General features: G+C 35.3%; 1 pseudogene; it reads right to left on the bottom strand.

The window, feature by feature from the left end:
• Positions 1–14,176: 14,176 nt before the first annotated feature.
• LOC140851488 (ATP synthase subunit beta, chloroplastic-like) lies at positions 14,177–16,077 on the bottom strand (annotated as a pseudogene).
• Positions 16,078–25,836: the final 9,759 nt, after the last annotated feature.

A 25,836-nucleotide genomic window follows, 5' to 3' on the forward strand; every position in this document is an offset into this window, starting at 1 on the left:
TTACCGATTAGGTCATCTCATAACCTAATCAGACTTTGATTGAATCCAATTCAATCAAACTTGATCCAAACTTTAATGCTCATTAAATTGAGCTAATTAGTGATCTAATCACTAATTAATTCTCCATTAATGATAGAGTCTAAGTCTAGTGGGACTCTTCTCTAGAGTCCCCATCCAGTGGGACTCTCCAGCAAAATCTCCAACCAGTGGGACTCTCCAGCAGAGTCCTCATCCAGTGAGACTCTTCACCAGAGTCCCCATCTACTGAGACTCTTTAGATTAGCCATGTGATCGGAGAAAAACTTTTAATGTGTATGATCCCATAAGTTCGAACCTAAGTCGATAGCATAGGAACTGATTCCTGTATCAATCGGAATAACCATCTAACAATGGTGCTCAACGTTCAGATAGGCCGAATGTATGCAAAGCAACACTCAAGAATCTATTTGGATATAGTTACCATATAATTCATCCATTTGACCCTTAATGCTAGATGATTTAGAGTTTAAACTGTCAATTCTTAATAGTACATCTATTATGTGTCTCAACCTAATAAATTCTATGACTCCTCACAAGGATTGCCCTGCAAGGTCTTACTAAATTGAAATATAAAGTATTCTCTCCAATCTCTTGGAGTGGTCAATTTCATCTTGACTCACACACTGACTTCAAAGTACTTGACTATATCTAGCAACTTTTTGATCCTGAATTAGAAACTTAGGTAGTCCGGTATCAAAACATAGTGAGTTACTTGTAAGTCATCATGGTGATCTCAGATCGGAAGGATACTTATAACCATATCCCTTCAGAGTAACTCTTTGAAGGAGAAAAATACTTTTTCTCATAGGATCTTCCAGATTTCATCAAATCTGGGGCGGAATAATTAAAAAAAAAAATTATCCTACATATTTTAGATCTAATTCTCTAGATCTAATTTTATATCTAATATTTAAAATCTAAAATAAATCTAAAACTATGATGAAAGAAGAATACCTCAAGGTAATCTATTACCCTATAGATGATCTCTGCACAGCCCGAGGTTCTGATGTAGCCACGCAAGCGCCTGGCCTCTATCAGTATCCACTCAGGCAGGATCTGAAATATCTTCTCCTCAAAATCTATGCTCCAAAATCATATCTCTATCTGATTTGGAAGTGCTTTAGAACTCCTTCTGAAGTTGGAGCAGCAGTCTGTCGAAGATATCCTGCAGCCTTCTATTCCAGGCATCACCACGCCTTGGATCTTTGCCAGATGGACGTCCAACTCTTTGGACGTGAAGAGGAGAGGAAGGAGAGCAGGGAGGATGTGGAGAAGAGGGGAGGGGGTGGCAGCTATTGGGTTTTGTGCAAAAATAACTTCTTCCATGAAACCCTAGGCGCAGCAGGGTTTATATAGACCCTGTATGCTGCGCAGTGCCACATCATTCAACCAATCAAAAAATTCTAATAAATTTTGAAAAAAAATTAATTGATGGAGTGATATCATCTGATCACATCAGATAAGAACCCCACCCTCTCTCCTAAGTTGGCACCAACATTGGATAAGCTCAAGCAAGGTGGCGCCAAAGAGTCCATGTTTATCAGGACTCTTTGGTTCTTATCCATTTGGGGCGCCCACTTTAATCCAATTGGGCTCACGCCATAATCTGATTATGGCACCCAATTCAATTAGATTTTGGCATGTGGACACTCCACAAAAATCCTCCAATGAGCTCTCTTCAGTTTAAGACCCACATGTCAATATTTGACAGATATCTTAAAATAAAATTGACAGGTGACAGGAATTAGTGGGTGCTTGTCTTAAATTTATCTCATGAATTAAGACAAGTCTTTTCTAAGCTGGACAAGCTTCATTTAGACTGAGAGAAACTTTCCAAAGATTCTCTGGGTGAGTCAAACCATATTTCGCTCAGTAGAGATAGAAAAGATTACACGAGGAGAAAGTTAGGCTCAATTGAGTGCTAGCACGATTTTCTTGAACCTAATTGGATCTAATCCAAATCAATAGAGTTAGCCCAATTGATGACATCCAGACCCTAACCTTGTTTGTGTGATCCAGTTAGGTTCAATTTTGTATGATAATGAGACATGTCATGATCTCATCATCGACATCATCAAAACTCCTTTCGATGGACCAAAACTCTTCTGATTCAGACAATTAGAATAATTGATCATCAATATCATTCTAATTGCTCCAAAATTCATCAGTGACACCTAACAGTATGTGGTGGCAACCCTTAGAACTGAAGATGAGCCTCTCAGTGCAGCTACCTATGTGACTGAGTTCCTCTATCATGAGTCCTGACTGAATTAGGGTTAAGGTGAACTCGTCAAACCCAACATCAGTCATATGAGTTAATCGATCGATTCAGTCCGATGTGAAATCTTAATGAAAAACTCTTTTCTATTATTTCACTCTGCCATGGTCATGGGCTTAAGGACTCGATCTTTCAATTATCATAGAATTACTTCTCTCATCTACCGAGATTGATAGATCCCATCTTGGTGCGACCTAGTTCCTACAATGAATATGCTACAGCCAACATACACCTCAGAATTTCGAATGGCTAGGAGATCGAGTTATGGTGTAGTCAAACTATAACACACTCAAAGTGAACTGTCAATGCACCTCAGATCAAAGAACTAGACACACAACTACAGCATCGAGCTAGTCATTGACGAGAAGGTAGACTTCCTTATGACTGCTTGATATGGTCACGCTCAGTACTCTCGTTCTCAATGAATACCTGTACTCTCGCTCTAGTGTCTCCACACCGTAGACTCAAGACACATCTACCCTAAGGAAGTGATCGTACACCAACCTTCCAGATCGATCACCATCCTCGTGATGATCCTATGGTCAGGAGCTGTTTATGAGTTAGTTATGTAAATTCATGCCTTAAATTTTCAACTCTTGAAAATATGAATTGACATTCCTACTAACTCAAAGGATGTATCACAAACACAATGTACACAATGTGATAGAAGAATAACCCTTTTATTCATTTATAGTCAAAATTATAAATTTACCCTTAGATTTGTACAGGAATGTGTCAGCCGATCTAGCATCTAGGGCACACATCTAACAAACTCCCACTTGACCTAATACCAATTGGCTACATATCTAAGTCCCATCTTCTCAAAGTAGGCTTCAATCTTCTGCTAGCCTAATGGCTTTATCAGTGGGTCTGCCACATTGTCTGTGGAGTCGACTCTCTTGACCTCGACATAACCCTTTTCGAGGTAATCACGATCAGATGGAATCATCGCTCGATGTGCTTGAACTTCTGGTGAGACCTTAGTTCCTTAGCTAGGACTATGGCGCCATTATTGTCGCAATAAAGAGGTATGGTATCCGATGACATCACTCCAAGCTCTGTGGCAAACTTCTTGTACCAGAATGCCTCCTTCACAGCTTTCGATGCAGCAATATACTCTGCCTCCATGGTGGAATCAGCAATCACCGTCTGCTTGGAACTCTTCAAGCTAACTGCACCACCATTACAAATGAACAGACTCCCAGATGTCGATTTTTGATCATCCATATCAGACATAAAGTCTGAGTCTGTATATCCTTGAATCTGGAGTTCTCCATTTCCAAAGACTAGAAACATATCCTTAGTCCTTCTCAAGTACTTAAGGATACATTTCACAGAAGTCCAGTACTCTTTGTCTGGATTCGACTGATATCTACTTGTGACACTCACAGCATGGGCTATATCAGGTCGTGTACATAGCATGGCATACATAAGGCTCCCTATTGCCGAAGCATAAGAGATCTTACTCATGCGTTCAATCTCCTCAGGTATGCTAGGACACATCTTCTTGGAGAGATGAATGCCATGTCTAAAAGGCAATAAACCTCTTTTGGAGTTTTTCATGCTAAATCTTTTTAGCACCTCCTCTATGTACATCTTTTGTGAAAGTCCGAGCATCCTATTTGGTCTACCTATATAGACTTTAATACCCAGTATAAAGGATGCCTCTCCTAGATCTTTTATAGAGAACTCCTTAGACAACCATATTTTGACTGAGGTCAACATGAGAATGTCATTCCCAATTAGGAGGATGTCATCTACGTACAATACAAGGAAGACAACTGCGCTCCCACTAACCTTTTTGAACACACATGGTTCCTCCTCGTTCTTGATGAAACCAAATGTTTTGATCACATCATTGAAACGAGTATTCCAACTCTGAGATGCTTGCTTAAATCCATAAATGAACCTTTGCAGCTTGCAGATCCTGTGATCATCATCACTGGATATGAAACCAAGCGGCTGTTCCATATAGATATCTTCCTCAAGATATCCATTTAAGAACACCATTTTCACGTCCATCTGCCATATTTCATAATCAAAATAGGCTGCAACAGCAAGCAATGTGCGGATGAATTTTAGCATGGCTACGGGTGAGAAGGTATCCTGATAGTCAATGCCTTCGCGCTGACTATAATCTTTTGCTACGAGCCTAGCCTTGAATGTCTCCATATTCCTATCTGCACCTATCTTTCTCTTGAAGATCCATTTACACCCAATAAGTACATACCTTCAGGTGGATTTACCAAGGTCCAAACTTGGTTTGAGTGCATCGAATCAATTTTGATCTCATTGCCTCTAACCATTTCTCGGAGTCAATATCTAATATCGCCTCATCATAGGTCTTGGGATCATCACCATGAACCCCATTTTCTGTGAGGAACATTTCCACTACATCCTCTTGTATGGTACCTAAGTACCTTTCAGGAGGACGGAAAATCCTAGTTGATCTACGAGGTGGAAGAAGTTGTGTTAAGACTAGTTCTGATTGATTAGGTTCCTTAGGTTCTTTAGCTTGTTGCTCTTGGGAGATATTCTCCTTGAGCTTAATTATTTTTTGATGCCACCATCTTGAATAAACTATTTTTCAAGAAAAATAGCATTTCGATTCACAATCACATTGTGGTCTTTCGAAATATAGAAATAGTATCCTAATGACTCTATAGGATATCCTATGAACCGAGCTCTAAAAGATTTGAACTCTAACTTGTCCGCCTGCTGTCTCTTGATATGAGTCGGACAATCCCAAATTCTGAGATGATTCAGACTTGGCTTCTTACCATGCCATATCTCATATGGTGTGGTAGGAACGGTTTTAGAAAAAATCCTATTCAATACATAAATTACTGTCATGAGATAATATCCCCAAAGAAATTCAGGGAGGTCCATGAAGCTCATCATGGAATGGATCATATCTAATAGGGTCCGATTTCTCCATTCTGAAACCCCATTGAGTTGAGGCGTTTCAAGTGGAGTCCATTAAGAGACTATGCCATTATCCTTAAGATAGTCTACGAACTCCTGACTAAGGTATTCACCTCCTCGTTCTGATCGAAGAACCTTAATGGGCTTTCCTGTTTATTTTTCTACCTCATGTCTGAATTCTTTGAACCTTTCAAAAGCTTCAGACTTATGTTTCATTAGAAACACATACCCATACCTAGACATATCATCGATAAAGTAATGAAGTAGATGTAGTTGCCTCTAGCCGGCACATCAAATTGGCCGCACACATCCGTATGTACTAAAGCAAGTAGGTCTGTGGCCCTTTCCCCATGTCCCACAAAAGGAAGCTTGGTCATTTTGCCTTGAAGGCATGATTCACAAACTAGATATGACTCGGAAGTCAACGGACTCAATAGCCTAAATTTTTCTAATTTGTTAATCCTGTCTTCCGCTATATGACCTAGCCTTAGGTGTCACAGATACTTATCATTTAGACTATCTCTAGGCCTTTTAATTCCTATGGCATTCATATTTTGCTCAATATTAAATACAGATACATCAATATGTAGCTGATAGAGATCGTTAATAAGAAAATCATCTGTAACTTTATTATTTTTATAAAAAATATTACAATTGTCCTTATGAAAGCTAATCACATAGCCTTCTTGTCCTAAACATGAAATAGAAATTAAATTCCTGCTTGCTGCAGGCACATAATAACAATCTCTAAGAAATAAATCTAATCCTAATGATAATCGCAGAGGGTAGGTTCCCACGGCCACAGCAGCAATTCTTGCTCCATTTTGACGCATAGGATCATCTCCCCATCCCTCAGCCTCCTGCTCTCCTCAAGACCCTGCTAGAAGTGCACAAATGAGCACTAGAATCAGAGTCAAGCACCAACTAGATGCAGAAGAAATCGTAAGATTAGACTCTAAAATGAGCATACCTCCAGAAGGACCATCTTTCTTGTTCTTCAGGGTGGCCAGGTACTGAGGATAGTTTCACTTCCAATGGTCGTCTGATTGGCACTAAAAATATTTTTCCTTATCAGCAGCCTTCTTCTTCGGTTCTGTTTTTTTCTTTTTTTCATCCACCTTCTGCTTCTTCGCAGACTTCTTTTTCTTTCCAAAAGACTTTCTCTTGAAAGAAGTCCGCTCCACAGTAAAGACTGAGCCTTTTGAACTCTTCAAAGAAAGCTCAACCATAACCAGCATGTTCATTAACTCGATCAAGGTACACTGCATCTTATGCATATGAAAGTTCATGATGAATTGACCATATGCATCAGACAAGGACTGAAGGATCACATCAATCTGAAAATTTTTGTCTAAGATAATACCGAGCTTCTCAAGCTCTTCAAGATCCTTGATCATTGTCAAATAATGATCTTGGACTGACTGCCCATCATGCATCTTGGCCTTAAAAAATCTTTGACAAACTTGATAGTTGGCCGCGTGACTCTGTTTACCAAACAACTCTTGCAGGTGAGCCAATATTTGATGGGTAGTCAAAATATTCTCATATTGGTGCTGCAAGTCATCAGACATTGCACCCAACATGTAGTACCTTGCTTTGTTATCATCATCTATCCACTTTTTTAGAGACGCTCTCTGTTCAACAGTTGGACGTGCTGGTATGGCAGGTGGGTCCTGGTCCAAGATATGAGTCAATTTTTTGAAACCCAGAATAATTCTGTAGTTCCTCAACTAGTCCTTGAAATTGAATCCAATCAATCTGTGGTTGTCTAGTATTTTGGTCAGGGGGTTGGAGGTAGACATGTTTCCTATAGAGAGTCGAAAGTTTCTAGTTAGATTTTGTAATCAGACTTAACCAATTTGTTTAGAATTTTATTTTTTAACAAATTAGGCCCCACTATTTTCTCAGATCCCTATATTCCTTGGGTAGAGATATGAAAATCTCTGTGATTAGTAATTTCTAGTGGATGGTGCGGTCTCACCAACTGGCTCACCACCTCACCTAACAGTTATTGATATGGGTCAACCGATGAGTGGATAATTTTTATCCAATGATTCTCTAATCATGGTGCACCCAAAACTTGATCTCTAATTCATGAAGCTCATCGTGTCCGGGATATTGCTCCAATCCTTAGTTAAGTCAAACCCACCATTTGTACGAACTAGATTCCTGATTGGGTCCCTCACCGTATCCAAAATATTGAGCCCAACCTATCCTCTAATTCATAGCATCCAATGCCTAATGGACATGGTTGCATCTTCCCAGTGCAACTGAGCCACTGTAACCAGTCGAGAACAATCAACCCCGAGAAGGGCCCGCACATCCACAATAGTGGAAGACCTAGACTTAATATTTTCTTAGGGAGATTTGATTTAGGTCTCATTAAACTTGACTTGATATAGTCATAATAATTATGACTAACCTAGTGGCATGGGTTAGCTCGAATTGTTAGCCACCTCTAATCAAATTGAGTCGACACATATGGCCAGGTAAGTGAGATCGGTGGGAGGGATATGCCAATAACTCGACAAGAATGTATTCAAGTCGAGTAGCTCTCAATTAAAAATCAGTCGGTCGCATCTGCCCAACTTATCTTAGACACTAAATTGTCGAACCAGAACTAATTGGGTTAGCCTACAATCCAAGCTCTAACCTCTGAGCCAAATTAGGTCTTAACTTGATCGAGTCACATCTAAATGTGATTCGACCTTGATCCAGACTTAATCCTATTAGACTGGTCCATTATTAGCTTTCATGATCCCACCTAACCAACTCTTGATTCGATTTGATCAACCGCTAGACTTAATTGAGCTACCCAAGCCCGAACCCAATTTTATGAAAATGTCTTAGATCTGAAATTCTCAATTTTAGATCTAACTTAATTTCATAAGCTTAATTCATTAATTAAGTTTAGATTCATAAACAAAGCATGTAAAATAAATCCTAGGATTTCAGGATCTAAGATTTTACAGAAAAGTAAGTTTTGATTTCTGATTAAGGATGAATGTGCGGCACCCCTACACGTCATATGAACATCCCATTGAATGAAAAAAGAGAGTCTTAAAATTCTACTTTGTTCTTATGATCAGACAGCCATGAGAAACACCTTAATCAGAAATATAAATTTAACTACAAAACTAGTTAGATCTAAATTAATATATCACATATACAATTTAAGATCTAACTAATACATGCTTTGCATACATCTCATGTATCAAAAATTAATCTAATTAACATGATTTCAGATTTGATACATCACATGTAATATCTAAAAAATAAGATTTAAATTAAACTATTCAAAATTAAATCTATTCTAGACAAGTTACTAGAACAATTCTATAACTAGTCTAGGCATGCATCAGATCAATTTTATAGAAAAACTAAAATTTTATTTTTTATTTTTTGATCTGATTATAACACTTATAATATTAAAAAAATATAGAATAAATTAAATTTAATTTATATTTTAATCTCATTAAAATATAATACTGAAGACTATTCATGGATTCAACTAATCCTAGTCTAGTCATGCATCTTATGCATGTTAGATCTTCTTAGATTTAATTTTTAAATATTTTGATTTTAGATCCTATTACATCTGATATGATATCTGAAATCTTTAATATCAGATAAATAAAAATTAAAATTAGATCTAAATTAGATCTGAAATAGAACCAACAACCTGGCTCTAATACCACTTGAAGGAGGAAAACCGCTTTTCCTCGTAGGATCTTCCAGATTTCATCAAATCTGGGATGAAATAATTTAAAAAAAAAAATTATCCTACATATTTTAGATCTAATTCTCTAGATTTAATTTTATTATTTGATATTTAAAATCTAAAATTAAATCTAAAACTATGATGAAAGAAGAAGTACATCAAGGGTAATCTGATTACCCTGTAGATGATCTCTGCACAGCCTGAGATTCTGATGTAGCCATGCAAGCACCTAGCCTCTACCAGTATCTACTCAAGTAGGATATAGAATGTCTTTTCCTCATGAATCTATGCTCCAAAAATCAGATCTCTATCTGATTTGAAAGTGCTTCAGAACTCCTTTTGAAGTTGAAGCAGCAGCCTGTCGAAGATGTCCTGCAGCCTTCTGTTCCAGGCATCACCATGCTTTGGATCTTTGCCAGATAGATGTCCAACTCTTTGGACGTGAAGAGGGGAGGAAGGAGAGTAGGGAGAATATAGAGAAGAGGGGAGGGGTGGCAGCTATTAGGTTTTGTGCATAAAACAACTTCTTCCATGAAACCCTAGGGCAGCAGGGTTTATATAGACCATGTATGCTGCGCAGTGCCACATCATTCAACCAATCAAAAAAATTCCAATAAATTCTAGAAAAATTTTGATTGGTAGAGTGATGTTATCTAATCATATCAAATAATAACCCCACCCTCTCTCCTAAGTTGGCACCAACATTGGATAAGCTCAAGCAAGGTGGCGCCAAAGAGTCCATGTTTATCAGGACTCTTTGGTTCTTATCCATTTGGGGCGCCCACTTTAATCCAATTGGGCTCATGCCATAATTTGATTATGGCACCTAATTCAATTGGATTTTGGTATGTGGATACTCCACAAAAATCCTCCAATGAGCTCTCTTCAGTTTAAGACCCATATATCAATATTTGACAGATGTCCTAAAATAAAATTGGCAGGTGACAGGAATTAGCAGATGCTTGTCTTAAATCCATCTCATGAATTAAGACAAACCTTTTTTGAGCTGGACAAATTTTATTTAGACTGAGAAAAATCTTCTAAAGGTTCTTTGGGTAAGTCAAATCACATTTTACTCAGTAGAGACAGAAAAGATTATACGAGGAGAAAGTTAGGCTCAATCGAGTGCTAGCATGATTTTCTTGAACCTAATTGGATCTAATCCAAATCAATTGAGTTAGCCCAATTGATGACATCCACACCCTAACCCTTGTTTGTGTGATCCAGTTAGGTTCAATTCTGTATGGTAATGAGACATGTCGTGATCTCATCATCGACATCATCGAAACTCCTTTCGATGGACCAGAACTTTTCTGATTCAGATAATTAGAATGATCGATCATCAATATCATTCTAATTGCTACCAAAATCTATCAGTGACACCTAGTAGTATGTGGTGGCAATCCATCAAAACTGAAGACGAACCTCTCAGTGTAGCTACCTGTGTGATTGAGTTCCTCTATCATGAGTCCTGACTGAATTAGGGTTAAGGTGAACTCGTCAAACCCAACATCAGTCATATGAGTTAATCGATCGATCTGAGTCCGATGTGAAATCTTAATGAAAAACTTTTTTCTATTATTTTACTCTGCCATGGCCATGGGCTTAAGGACTCGATCTTTTAATTATCATAGGACTACTCCTCTCATCTACCGAGGTTGATAGATCCCATCTTGGTGCGACCTAGTACCTACAATGAATATGCTACAGCCAACATATACCTCAAGATTCTGAATGGCTAGGAGACTGAGTTATGGTGTAGTCAAATTATAACACACTCAAGGTGAACTGTCGATGCACCTCAGGTCAAAGAACTAGACACACAACTGCAGCATCGAGCTAGTCATAGACGAGAAGGTAGATTTCCTTATGACTGCTTGATATGGTCACGCTCAGTACTCTCATTCTCAATGAATACCTATACTCTCGCTCTGGTGTCTCCACACCGTAGACTCAAGATACATCTACCCTAAAGAAGCGATCATATACCAACCTTTCGGATCGATCACCATCCTCGTGATGATCCTATGGTCAGGAGTTGTTTATGAGTTAGTTATGTAAATTCATGCCTTAAATTTTTTAACTCTTTAAAATATAAATTGACATTCCTACTAACTCAGAGGATGTATCACAGACACAATGTACACAATGTGATAGAAGAATAATCTTTTATTCATTTATAGTCAAAATTATAAATTTGCCCTTAGATTTGTATAGAAATGTGTCAGTCGATCTGGCATCTAGGGCACACATCTAACACTCTTAACTGGAAAGTACTTCGGAGTTGGTCACGTTCAGTGAAATATATTCCTACATTTCATCTGTATGCCATACTAGTATCTTCATGCTCCTTGGTTAAGAGGACGACCAACGATATATGGCATACAACGATCTACACTTCATACATCTATCATCCTAGTAATAGCATATCATTTGATCGCAAACTCATTTAAGGACTAAACGATAAATCCTCTTTTATCGAATTAAAATAGTCCTAAGGACTTTAATCATAACATAGAAGTTCGATATAGAAGATGTACAAGTTTATGATGAAAAATATCAAATAAATATTTTATTAATTAATTTATATACAATTACATCAAATAGTGCAACCATCAACAGGCTGACGATTGATTTTGCAACACATTTCCCAACAGGAAGGAAGATAAATTCTAAGAGAGTCATCTATGAAACTTGTATGCTAAGAGATTCTCATGCTCTCATTTGCTATTTTACTTTCCTTCCCCCTTTGTAGGACTGTAGGCTTGTGAGCACTGAAGTCAAGGCTGTGGCTGCAGTTAAAATCAAGATCAAACCTAAAGTTAAAATCAAGACCGAAGCTGAAGTTAAAGTCAAGGCCGAAGCTAAAGTTAAAACTGAGGCCTAGCCGAAGCTAGAATCAAATCCGAGCCAAGATCAAGTTTGAAGACAAGCTGAGGGAGAAATCAAGGCCGAAGCTGAAGTTAAAATTTAGACTGATCTGAATTCCAGAATCAGATCAATCTAGAGCCAGATCTAGGCTAATCCAAAATTTAGAATCAAATCAATCTAAAGTAAAAATAAGCCTAAACTGAGGCAAAGCTCAAATCCAAGCCAAGTCAAATAATGAGCCAAGCAGAACCCAAGGACTCTCAAACAAAACTCCTAACTTCCATAATAATAGGCATTCTAGCCCCCCTCCACTATTTTGTTTTCTTCTTGCAGGGCAATAGGTCCTCGAGCACCTAGTAAAAACTCTCAATGAGATGTGAGGTCACTCTGACAAGATTCGGGGTGCACCAGCATAAACCCTTGATGAGATCTGAGGTCATCTCGATAAGATCTGGGGTGCACTAGCATAAACCCTCAATAAGATCTGAGGTGCATCGGTAAAAACCCTCGACGAAATCTAAGGTCATCTGACAAGATCCGGGGTGCACTAGCATAAATCCTTGATGAAATCTGAGGTCACCTCGACAAGATCCGGGGTGCACCAGCAAAAATCCTCGACGAGATTCCAGGTCACCCTAACAAGATCTGGGGTGCACCAATAAAAACCCTCAATGAAATCCAAGATCACCTTGATAAGATCTGAGATGCACCATCAAAAACCCTCGATGAGATCCGAGGTCACCTCGATAATGTCCGAGGTGCACCAACAAAAATTCTCAACAAAGTTTGAGGTCACCTCGACTAGATCTAAGAAATCAGGCTACAACAAAAGCAACAGCACAGGAAAGAAAAGAGGGCATCCATGTGTCTGACTTCAGAGCATGATGAGGCCATCTATGCGCAAACCCCACGAGCGGCCGCACTTCTCCCATATGCACGGACGACCCCAAAAATGGGTCTGGCCTTTAATGGTCTTGAAGTCTCTCATTGGGGGGCTCCGAGGCTTGTCCCGCATCTTCACGCTCGACATCGCCAAAGTCACATGCAATGGCACTGAAGCCACCCTCTTGGTATTATAGGACCTGCCTTCAGCACAGAGCACCTCAGAATCTTTTATTGCTTTCATACCACATGCATTGGAAGGTCATCGTCACACTGGATGCCATATTATCTTTATATTTACCAATTCCTGATCATGAGCTATCTACCATGAACATGCTTCAGGATTTGCCATTGCGTCATTTGAGCCTGACACATGCAATAACTCCTCTCCTCTTTTGATTATTTTGATGTATTGACTTGATTAGGAGGAAATAGCATTTACAGCTTCTATTTGTGTTTGAGCTCATTTAAGAACTAAATTTGCTTCAATTGCTTATCTCATACCTTGAGCTCTATTGAAGTTAGCTTCAATTATTTCAAGTGCTTGTGAGCTTCTTGTGAATTAATATTGTTGAGGGTGATACATCGGCCATACTGAAGATATAGGTCATTTGGAGACCCTTTCCTCCGGATGCTCGCTTTGATCGACAGACCTGATGACCTCAGTTCGAAGCCCCCAAATGACTATCAAGTCGGACTATTGGGGGTAACGGCTTGTCATGATTCGATCCTGAGTGGTCTCGTTGCAACCCGATCACATCCTCTCATTTAAAGATAGGAGTTGTCCTGGACAGAAAAAATTACACCACCCTTAAAGCTTCCAATTGTCAACTCACTATATTAATGAGAATGACCCCCACGTACTATGAGGTGACAACACTTACCAACCTAAAGGACCAAGCGTATTGCTTAGAATTATATTGAGGGGTAAAAAGATCTTTTACGATTTTTTCTCTTTCTCTCCAAGGCTCCCATCTTACCTATACAAAAAGGTAATCTGGAGACCTCCAAAAAGTTTGTCTTCTATCTCTCCCGTAAACTCTCGCTCTTTCTCACCTGCTCTAAAAAATCTGACTTGAGCGTCGAAAGGTCCTCATCGAAGTTAACTCCGATGGAGGCTTTTCTTGTAGGTCCGACCATCGTCAACCCACCGGATGTTGCCTCACTCCAGCATCTTTGACCCAGGATAGATTTCATTTGCAACAAATATCAATACTCATCTTTGCATCATTTTTTAAATTGATGATCTCGTTATTACCTATTCTAATAAAATGACACATAGGAGCCACCATTAAACATTGGTCATTAAGGCATATTCTCAAAAGACCTATATCTACAACCATGACAATAGGGGTGCAGTCAGGTATATGCCAATTTAGCCACTATTAGTAGATAAAATGATTTTTTAAATTTTGGATCCTAAATAATTTGATTAGGAATTGGTACATAAAGATTTAAGATCATTTCTTCAATTTGCTCTCCACTTTGAGTTTATAGCTTTAGGAATAACTTCATTGATGTTACCTGCCAAATAAAAGTCCTACTTAAAAAGATCATCTAATTCTCTAGAAAGGATTAATTGAAACCCCCTGATTATTTTTGCAAGATGACCATATTTCCCTAGAAAATTAGTAAATACTTCTACCATAAGGAAAGGTTGTTATAAGACATGCTCAATTTTTCATGCTCTTGCTACATTTAAATGATCTTCTTCAGATAATTAGTCCAACCCAAGGACACCTATAATATTCTAAGTCCTTTATAACATCTTTGCTTAACTCTTTGCATAGTTTTATAATGTTCCTCACCAATAATTTGAGGTTGTAACATAGTTGTTGAATCTTATTTATCCACCGCTGGATAAATAAATTTAGCAATGAATACACTTGATAGTACAATACTATCATCTAAATGTACAGGTGTCATGGGAGGAGCAAGTCGATCAAATCATTTGTACATATATAAATTGCTTGGATCAAATTATAAATCCCTCTTTGGTGGAGGTATTCTTTCTTGCAAAAGACCCATTTCTATGCTAATGGTAGGTTAATAACCCATTGGAGAAGGCATTCTCCCTAACAAAGCAGGTATTTCTAATCCTGCTTGGATAAAAATATTGTCTATTACTAAAAGCACATCATGTTCATGAACATGTGGGAAATATTCCACTATGGTTAGGGTAGTTAAAACTAAATCTGATACAAGCTCGACAAGTCATTCATTTGACCATAGACTCGAGCTATTTCTGATTCTACAATATTTTTTTCATTAATCACTTCATATTCTTTCATTTTTATGTAAAGCTCATTTCTTTCATGAGTACATTCGCCTACTCTACCAAATATGGATATGCCTGCATGATCTTGGGCGATATTATTAATTAGTTCGATAATGAGTACTGTTTTACCCACTCTAGCTCCCATAAATAGTTCAATTTTTCCTCCACGGTGATCAGGAGGTAAAAGATCTACAATTTTATTTCCTGTTTCAAAATTGATAATTGCATATCTAACTATATAAAGGGATGCAGATCTATGAATAAGAGTTGTTGTGCTAGTATCTATAAAATCTAACTATTTAACAGATTTCCCAAGAACTTTGAAAATTTGTCTAAAAGTAGCTCTGCCGTCTAGAACACTTAGAGGAGCTCTCTTGTCAATCGCTTCCATTCCTCTCATTAGCCCATCTATAGCACTTATAGCTATGGCTCTAACTCAATTAATTTTTTTACAACTCTTATAGCTATAGTTTTAACTCAATTATTTTTCTTTATACGTTGTTGTATCTCATAAGTCACATTAATTTGCTAATCAACAGACTATTAATTACCAAAGCATTATAGATATTTGGCATCATGGCTAGGAGAAATACGACATCCATTGTTGCACCAATAATGGAGCAATACATCTTAGGTTGTTTTCTTCAATCGTGGAGACCATAGGACTAGGAGTAGGATTTCTTATAAAGTAAAATATTTTGAATTTTTTTTGGAATAGTGAAATGTCAAATTAAAAATAAGTATCTGATAGCATGTTGATCAGTTAATTCAGCAAGTAAAAAATGAGAGTTAGTACTCGATATAGTTGGTAACACCTAACCAAATATGATTCAATTGCTAGCTCATTCAATGAGTCAATTTTTAAGTTCCACCAATTCTTTTTTCAAAAAGTAAAGTAGAGGAAAACATGAGTAAGTGTGCCTTATTTCTCTATCATTATAGAAAATACCATCTATATTAGACTATCTATGGTATTCGAGTGCAAACTTGATTTATGATTCATTATTTCAATTTCACCGACAACTATTCTTTACTTTTTTTGCATGTAGATTAGTTTTCTATCTATTCTTTATACCCTTTCATGGATGAATTATGCCTAATTTCATGTAATAGAATTTACATATACAACATATATTACTGTGAAGAAAGGATTATCTTAGTGTTTAGATATTTAGATTCAAAATAAGAAGGGGATCTATTCAACTATAAACCTCTAAAATAAGGATTAGGTTGCACCATATATATTAAAGAGTGTACAATTATGATGTATATTATTCAATCTGCCCCTTAATATTCTTCGGCCCCCTCCTCTTGGCATATTCCATTAGCATTCACCCAAAAGTTAGGATTCCTCACACATTGTACTCCTATATGATGCAACATAAATATATTTACATCTGGTTCTATATCTAAATAAAAAGTTTGAATGTTCATATATAATGCTTCGTTGATAAATCTTATGCATCTCTAGGCTCAGCTTTTGCAATCTCCCATCCTTTAATCAAGATTCTAGCATTCCCATTGCTTGCATTGTTGGTGGGAAATTCAAAATTGGAAACTAAAAATTTTTCCAAAAAAAATCCTCCAAATTTGTTTTCAATCTTGTTTGAGATGTTTTTAGCCTCGCATCAGGAGTGGAAAGATTTTTTGAGCTCTTTATATGAGAAAAAAGGTTTGGCTAAGCCCTTAGGGGCATTTGAAAAGGTTTGAAGGAAAATATTCAATACACACATGTGCGAACTGAACTAGACTAGGCCAGGATGGGGGGGGCATAGGTGTGGGTGTGGGTTGTGATTTTATTTAAGCTATTTATTTTCTAAACATTTGGCTAGCCTGACATTCCTGGTGGCTATAAAAAGGCCCTTTAATTCTTCTTCTTCCTCTTCTCCTGGGTGCTGAAAGAGTTTTCATTAACCTCCTCCATCGTAGGTAGAGAATATAAGTCATATCTTGAGATGGTATTTTGGAATTTTCTACACGAAGAACAGAAATATGCCTTAGGACAGTGCTGTGCATGCTTTCGATTGTATTTCAATTTTGATTTAGTGATCTTCTATAAGTTAATTTATTTGATTTTCTATAAAGTAGATAACTAATTTTGTTAGTTTTCTCAGATTATGTTGGCATATATCATAAGTTGTGTTCTAACATTCTAAGGCATATTTTTTGGATTATGTTTAAGAAACTAACAAAGTGCTAATCCAATAATATAGAATATATTTTGTTAATCTGTTGGAACTAAAATTGGGTTAGCATTCTTTAAATATAATTATCTTGTTTAGTTCTTGAAAAAATTACTTATTACATTGTAATATATTAGTTATCATATCTAGTTCATTTTGTTGGATTTAATCAAATAATTTTAGTAAGATTAAAATAGTTCTAAAAATCATGCAAATGAAGGTATTGAGTAGAATTTTTGGGTTTCTTTTACAGCTTATTTACTTCATATTTTCTTTTCTAATTCTATCTCCTAGATCTTTTAGAATGGTTAGTAATGATGCCTCTAGTCTTAAGCCTAAAAAATTTCATGGTTTAGGATTTGCTAGATGGCAAGAATATCTAGAAGCTTAACTCATAACTTTGGACCTTATACTTGTTACATGAAATAAAATCTTTCTTATCCTTTAAAAGGATCTTCTTCTGAATCCTCAAATTCTAAATCTGTAGTAGACAAATCTTTAGAGAAAACTAATTTCATTTAGGGCTGAAAACAGATCAAATAGTGGTATATCCATATTTATATCTATATTTTTTAAAAAATATAAATATGAATATGGATATTAAATAGATATTAAAATTAATATCCATATTTATTCCAAATGGATATGGATACGAATCAGATATCAAGCATATCTGTATTTGTTATAAATGAATATGAATACAAATCAGATATCAAGCATATCCATATTTGCTATAAATAGATATGGATACGAATCAGATATCAAGCATATCCATATTTATTATATCTGGATATGGACATACATCGGATATTATTTCAGACCTTAATCAAATTTTAAACAAAATTCAATGATAAAAACTACATATAATGATATGATCATTAAGAATTTAAGATGATCATAATCATAATTACATGTAAGAAAGATAATTATAATCCAAAGCTCCATTGAAGATAAAAAGTAGATAATAAAAATCTAAAATATTTAGAAATAGAGATGATATGTACCTTATATTGAGAATCCAAATGATTAGCAACACCCTCTCTAGTTAATATGAACATATGTTTGTCCATACTTAATGAAAGTACCTAAATATAAATAAAAAATAAAAAAATTAATTAAGATACATCAATATTTCAAAACAATAATCATTCAAAAAAATAAATATATACTTATTTTCTCACTAGAGCTTTATATTTCGACTTCATCGTAACAAGAACCATAATATTATTTTAGATCTATGGCTTTCATTTATTAAAAGAGTAAGAATTTAAATGATAAATGATTCAAATAAGTAGCATAATATGCATAAGATAAATAATATAAGAGAAGGATTTAAATACATAAATAGTACCAAAAAATACAACCACCATCCATCATAGTTAATCTCATTCAAAGATAAACCTTCTTAACTATATCCCATAAACTAAATATCTTTAGAAAAAAATTTCATAAACTATTAAGTAAAATAGTTCAATTTAATTGATAACATCATGTGACAATCTTCAATACTCCAATCGACAATCATCCTGAAATAAAATAGATGATATTAGTATATAAATAAAAATAATAACTAAATTTTTTAAAATTGTATATTATAGTTATTTACTTTATCATAATATATGAATTGATGTTGATTTGTTTGAATCTTTAATAGAGATAGAATAGCTATCTGACGCAAAAGAGAATCAAAATATGAACAATAGAAGCAATAGAACCTAAAATAAAATAAAAAAATAACTAGTAAAGTATTATAAAGAAGATAAACTTAATAAAAACTTTATATAAAATAAGCAAGTTATCTTTTTCCTCAAATCTTAGCAAATCTTGAAGACAAATCATAATTTCAACAATATTAAGATCTAATGAACTTTAGAATATATTTATCACTCGTCCACCTAACTAAATGCTGATTTTGAAGCTATAGTAGATATTGAATTGTCAAAATATCTCTTACAATCTGAGATAGAATAGGATAGGATACTTTGGACCATTAGATTTTCACCAGCCTAAAATATCAAAAACATCACCTTTAACCCATGGCCAAACAAGTTCCTCCATATGTATAGATCCAAATTTGTTTTAATTTGTTGCTGCTGTTTATTCTCATTCATAAATTATGCAAATCTTCTTTTTCTTCCATCTATCTCATCAAACTCATTGCAAATGTATCCACTATCCCTCGATGAACCAATATCACGAGTAAGTGGAATAGAAGATGAAGAAAATTTGCTTTCATACTCATTATAAAGCTTCCAAATAATATTATGAACATTGACCTCTTTTTCTCCTTTTAAAGATAGATTTGTGAGTAATAAAATTCTATCATCTTCATTTTGTAGCGAGGATCTAGGAATGAGCCCATTACTAGCATAAGGTTTGATTGTTATCAATATTTATCAAATTTCTCTTTCATTGATAATGCCATAATGATAAAAAGTTGATCCTTAGGATTTATGCACCACTCAATAATTTGCAATTGAATTATATAAAATTCTTAAAAAAAGAGATTTACAATTAGATATGTTGTGCATGAAAGGAACTCAATGATGTTATAGAAGCTTTTCAATGCTTGACCAAATACTTTTACCTCTTTTCATTGATCCACTAATCATTTGTTGGATACATATCGAATTTATATGGATCAACACACTACATCTCTTGAAGGCCTCTTTACTATACCAAGCATCCCTAAGCATCATATATGTAGAGTTCCACCATGTAGGAACATCAAGTGACAAACCTTTGTATGTCTCCATATTACATCTTTGGCCCACTTCTCAAACTCTCTAATTGTAGTGGAGAGCTTTGAACAATCTTCACTATTTCTTGGATATTTTCAATTGCTATATTAATTTTTTTCAGTCCATCTCGTATAATTAATAATATGTGCTACACATCTCACATGAAAGAACTGACCATTACATACAAGTGCTACTTGAAGTCTTTCCATAATTTCTCTAACACAAACATCATTGGCACGATAATTTTTCAAGGTTAATACAAATAACTTATGATCAATGTTCCAATCTATCATATATTTGATAAATGTATTGCACAAATGGACTTCCATATGTCTTCCTCCCATATGCATAAAGTTAATTATTTACTTTTTCAAATTTCAATCATCATCAATAAAATATGCTATCACACATAAATTAGACTTATTTTGTTTAGAAGTCCATAAATCCATAGTTATGCTTATCGGACAAGAAAATAGACCAAATATATCATAAACCTTTTTTCTTTCCTCTAAATGTGACTTCATAATCTCCTTTTTAAGAGTTATGTGACTCTTTAATTCGAAAGATGGTCGTAGAGATTTAACAAAATTAACAAATCCATCATGCTGAACCATAGAAAATGAATATTCATGCATAACAAATATTTGTATAAGTTTTTATGACTAATCTCTTCATCATATGCATATGTGTTCGAAGAACAAGAACCATCCTCTTTTTTCAATGATGCTTGCAACATTTGTTGGCCTTCAACAGTAGCATTTTTAAAAAATGGATGACATTTGTTAAGATGATTTTTTAAATGTGTTGTCCCTAAGCTATTGGCTCCATTAAATATTCTTTTCCAGTGATTACATCTTGCCTCTTCTTTTTTAATAATTTTTTCATCTACTTCTTTTTATAATTCATACTTTGTAAAATCATCCCAAATTTTAAATGTTAGCTTTTTCTTTTTTCTTTGCTCTCTGTTTGATTTGTAGGCTTAGCTGATTTATATTTGCATCTTCAATTATCCCACTAGAAGACATGATGTATAACAATTGCATTCAAAATATAAGAAATTTATCTTATGTATCAAGTTAAATCAAACAAAGTAAAGAATAATTGTCAAAAAAAAGATCGAAGTATCTATATATAAGTTTTTGACTAACGAAACATAATAAATGACATGTAGAAAAATCCTTTATAACAGCCTTAAAATAACAACATCAAATAATATTATTATTATGTAATAAGAGGAAAGCATCTTCGCACACATATAAACCATATTAATATAATTAAGCTACAAACAAGGAAAGTTAAGATAGATGCCAATCCCATCTTGATTAGGCAATCGAACTTATGTAAGTTGGTATCCATAGATTTTTCTTGACTATATTTAATCATATACCATAACTGTTTAAACAAAGAATCCACTAAAATTGAGGTAAACAAGAAACAACGAAGATGGTCTATAAACCAACCAACAACTCAACAATTCATAAAATAAGAAGGAAAGAAAGATCCTGCTTACAGGTCAATATATAAATTGATTTAGTTGTGTTAAGTCATAGCAATTGAACCAGAGGCTAAAGGCAAGCACCTGACTATGGCCTATGGGAGATATTGTTCTCCGAGATGGAAAGGTGAGGGAGCAGGGATGGGTATGGATGACCATTTAAGAAAGGAAGAAAGCTCCCACTCACAAGTCAATGCATAATTTTATTTAGTTGGCATTGGAAGCGCGAGCCATTCTTCTACGGTAGAGAAGCTATTTGCTCGGGAGGAGAAGCTCTTTCTTGAAGTCAAGGTATGGGACCTTCCTTGCATTAAAAAAAAAGTACAGTACCTTCTTCATTAATAAATTAACATAAGCATTTGTTCCTATTCCACCGGAGCACATGCCTTTTGTTTCGTTCTCTTTATTTATTTTGTTGGGTTGGGGCCCAAGAATATTGCCCAAAAACCTCATAGTTTCGAAGAGAGCAGCAACAAGACAAAATTGCCGAAAGGAATGCTTGTTTCATCTGATTTTCCTGGTTCAAAACAACATGCCCTGTTCTCTCATCTGTGATTTTTCTATACTGTTTTTATCTGCCACGGAATTCTCAGAGACTCAAGGAAGAGCATGAGAGGAGGGTGGGCCTACTAAGGAAGCAAGAGGCAAAGGGAGTGGACTATGTGAGAGTTGAGAAGAATAGGAAGGAGATTGACAGGCTGGAGCCTCAGATGTTGGTGTCCTCTCAGGCCATAGAGACCACCACCTCTGAGATCATCAGGCTGAGCAAGTCTGAACTGTTTCCCCAGCTCCTTGGCTGAGGGAGGCTAAAAGCAAGCATTGACCTGCGGGAGATCTTGTTCTCTAGGATGGAAAGATGAGGGAGCAGGGATGGGTGCGGATGACCACCGGGCACACTGGATGACGCTGGGTCTTTGGGAAAACTTCGATTTGTAACGAGTCCCAGGGCCCCAAGCAACGGAAAAAGCAAAGCGAAACAATACCAAGACCAAAGGCCAAATTCTAAAGCAAAAGCAACATCCTTCTCCACCTGTCACTGAAAGTCGGTCACCGGAAAGGACTCTTACCAGAAGGACTCTTATGATGGTCAAGAAGCTAGGAAGAAGAACCCTTGTCAGCGAATGATTTGGGAACGATATGCTTGCTGTCGAAGTGTTGAACGCTGATTGGAAAGGGCCTCGTTGTCGCCAGTCGCCCGTTGAGAAGGATGCTGATCGCGGACTGTTGGTCGTTGGTCGAGATTCCTTGTGGTGGTGTGGAAGAAGGGAAGCAAAACCCAAGCCATCGGTCGGGATGGAGAAGAAAGAGTCGAAGGGTCGGAGAACATCGCGAAGGGAAGGAAATAGGATTATTAATTGACGGGTTCGCGGATGCGGATAGTTGGATCTGAATCTAAAGCATGGATTGTATTATCCGGATATCCGTATCCAAATTTAAAAAAATAAGCAAAAATCATATTCAGATATTTTTCTGACTAAATATCTGGATCCGCATTCGGATCCAACCAGAATCATAAAATATATCCGAATCCAACCTAAATCGGATGTGGATATGGATACGATTTGATAAAATCCAACTTATTTTCAACTCTAGCTTCATTGTAGGTTTAGGATTCTTAATTATCTTTATGATGATTTGTAGAAATCTATAAAAAATATAAAACTATTAAAGATCATTGGTATACTTTAGAAGATGACTACATTAGAGATAATAAAGGTACTCAAAAGTTCATCTTTATAGATTTTAACAACTATAAAATGATAGATAAGTCCCTATCAACGATCAAATCAATCAATTTTAAAATTATATCCATGAGTTCTATAGGGGTGGTGCTGTGCTAGATAAAAATTACCAAATATTTTATCTAATAGATAAGTTACCAACTTTTTAGTCTAAGTTTGCTTAAGAACTTAGAAGAACCCAAGAAACTCTTAATCATAGATCAGTCATCCAATCCATTAGAATAAAAGACCAACACTAATTTAGGGAGGCTAAAGAGAATCAAATGCAAATCAATGTAAATTTAACTGAGGTTGATTCTCAAGATAAGAATCAAAATTTTAAGGGCTATCAGCCTAGACAATTTTAAAACCGCAACTATAAACCTAAATTAGGAACTTTAAGTCTAAAGGTAAAGGTCCTTAAGGCAATCCTAAATCCAATCAGTCAAAAAGGAATAAAAGAATAATGATGGAAGATTTTGCTATGTTTTTAGTCGAGACAACCATCTAGCTGCTGAGTGTTATTATAGGAAGAAATTAAAGGTCACCACTTTCAAGAAGGGTCAACCGAACTAGTCTAAAGCTCAAATCAACATGTTAGAGGTTGGATCTTCAAACTCTATCTTTAGGTTAGTAACCTTTGTATCTACTGTTAACCTTACTTTTTCAAACTTGCATTGGTGGTTAGTTTATGGTGCCAATGTTTATGTCTGTACTGATAGGACTTGATTTTATTCCTATCAGGACTCAAATGGAGGAAGTATAACTGTCAATGATGGGACATTTATTAATATGCTAGGAGTTGGAACTATCAAGCTAAGATTGATATATGAAAAGACTCTAACTCTACACGGTATCCAGCATGTTCTCGAGATTCATAGGAACTTAATAAGTCAATCTTTGTTAGTAAATTAGTTATAAAGTTGTGCTAGAATCAAATAAAGTTATAATCTCCAAAGGAGAAATATTTATGAAAAAAGATTTTGTATCTGAAGGTCTTTTTAAGATCAATGTATTGTCTATTTCAATTAATAAATTTTTTTTTCTTTAATCAATCTTATGTGATGAATATTAAATCTTATGATGTGTGGCATGGTAGCTAGGTCATATAAATTATAGGTTAATCATGAAAATATCCATTTTAAATTTAATTCTTAAATTAAAAATCAATCATAGTATTAAATATAAAATCTATATACAATCTAAGCAACCTAGAAAATCTTTCAAATCAATCTCAATTAGGAATATCCAAAAGTTAAAACTGATTCATAGTGATATATGTGACTTAAATAGAGGACCAACCAGAGGAGGAATTCATATTTTGTGACTTTCATAGATAATTTTTCAAATATTTTACACCTATCTTTTGAAGACAAAGATGAAGTACTTAGTAAACTTAAAGTTTATAAAGCTGAGGCTAAAAACTAACAAAAGAAAAAGATTAAGATAATAAGGTCTAAAGATGAGGTGAGTGTACTTCAAATAAATTTATTTTATTCTGTAAAGAGCATGGAATAATTCATGAAGTCATCGCCCCATACTCGCCTCAATCTAAGATGTGGCTAAATATAAGAATCGAACCCTACTGGATATCGTCAATGCCATAATTATAAGTTCTGGTGTACCTCAAAATTTATGAGGAGAGGCTCTTCTATCAGCATATTTTATCCTAAATAAAATTTCATCTAAGGATAATGAAAAAACTCCATATGAACTTTGGAAGGGATAGGTACCAAGGCTAAGTTACTTTCAAGTGTGGGGGTGTCTAGCAAAGATCGAAATCCCTGAACCCAAAGAAAAAAGATTAGACCTAAAATTATGGATGCTATCTTTATAGGATATTCTCTTGATAGTAATTCTTATAGATTTCTAGTTGTTAATTCTGAAATTATTCGAATCTCAAATGATACCATCATTGAATCTAAAGATGCAACTTTCTTTGAGAATATTTTTTCTTTCAAAACTCGAGTTTCTAGTCAAATTTCTAACTATTCTTCAATATCTAGTTCTTTATCAAATCTTCCTTCTACGTCTCAATTAGATTATAACCTTTTAGAACATAATCTTCCACTTGGACTTAGGACAAATAAGAGAGTTAGAACTATAAAGAGTTTTGATGAAGAATTCATAACCTTCATGATTGATAAAACACTAACAACTTATCAAGATACTATAAGCTCTCATGAAGCTTTCTTCTGGAAGGAGACTATAAATAGTAAGATAGAATCAATCAATGAAAACAATATCTAGGTTCTTGCTAATTTACCTTATGGAAGCAAACCTTCAGGATGTAAGTGATTTTTTTTTAAAAAAATTGAGGGTAGATGGATCTGTGGAAAGGTACAAGGCTCGATTTGTTACTCAAGATTTTGGACAAAAGGTTGACTTTGATTTCTTTGACACATTCTCCTATTGCTTACATCTCCACTATCCAAGTTCTTTTTGCTTTGACTTCTATTCATAAATATTTTATTCATCAAATGATGTCAAAACTATTTTCTTGATGGTGGTCTAGAAGAAGAAATTTATATGAGACAATCTGAAGTTTTTTCTATGCCTGATCAAGAAAATAATGTGTGCAAGCTAGTTAAGTCCTTATATGGGCTAAAGCAAGCACCTGAGCAATGACACAAAAAATTTGATAGTATTATTCTATCTAGTGGTTTTCAAATCAATGATTTTGATAATTATTTATATTATAA

This window comes from Elaeis guineensis, chromosome 9 (genome assembly GCF_000442705.2).
Source record: "Elaeis guineensis isolate ETL-2024a chromosome 9, EG11, whole genome shotgun sequence".
NCBI classification, from domain to species: Eukaryota; Viridiplantae; Streptophyta; class Magnoliopsida; order Arecales; family Arecaceae; genus Elaeis; species Elaeis guineensis.